Genomic DNA, 975 nt, shown 5'->3' on the forward strand with positions numbered 1-975 from the left:
TGTGTTTTCTTGTTTTGTCTTGTCGGCCACACCTTTTTTACTGCAAATATCACCGCGTTAAGTTCTATTTCATAGAACCGTAGTTACAGTCGTAACTTTCGTTTTCATTTACGAGTAAACGATATTGAAAGCAACGAGTAAATAACGGTCGGCTCCTCCCAGGAAGTAGTTGGGGAGTCGTCGGTGAGACGTATGTGCCGATGATGACCGATTCGACTGTATGTGCTGAGTCTTTATATGAACGAACGGCGAACACTCCATTCCTGAAAGTCATCTTCAATTTCAATTCAGTTTATTTATATAGCGCCAATTTACAACACGTAATCTCACTTTACAGTTCACCAGATCATACAGTCAAATTAGTCAAATGATTCAAAGTTTTCTAATTAAGGAAAACCAGTTGATTGCGTTGACTCATTGACTCAGATGCAATCCCTCACTTTAAGCATGCTTGTAGCGACAGTGGAGAGGAAAAACTCCCTTTTTACAGGAAAAAACCACCAGCAGAACCAGACTCAGTGTGAGCGGCCATCTGCCGAGGCCAACTGGGGTTCAAGGAGACAGAAGCAGCAGGTTTACCACCGTATGCTCAGTTGCTTAGCAACCGTGAAAGTTGACACACAAAGCAGCAAAAGAATGAAAACCGAAGTTTTAAAAACTGTTTGTTTATTTTTTTATTTTTTTATTATAAAGTGAACAAAGACTACATTAACAAGAATCCAGAGTGGAATAAAGATTCCAACCACCCGGAGCAGGTACAAATAAAATCAAATGTAATGATAGAAACCTTAGTCAGTTAAATAACATGCTGCTGTCATTCTGCACATCTCTGATGCTGCTGCTATTTTCACAAATCCATAACTTTAAAAATGTCCATAGTTGCATGTTGGTTATTTATTCTCCAGTTTTATATTGTTAAAACACTTTACAGAATTGTATTTTTTATATTTTAACTCTTCCCTATTATGTTATTCT

This window comes from Cyprinodon variegatus, unplaced genomic scaffold (assembly GCF_000732505.1).
Source record: "Cyprinodon variegatus isolate N-32 unplaced genomic scaffold, C_variegatus-1.0 Scaffold812, whole genome shotgun sequence".
NCBI classification, from domain to species: Eukaryota; Metazoa; Chordata; class Actinopteri; order Cyprinodontiformes; family Cyprinodontidae; genus Cyprinodon; species Cyprinodon variegatus.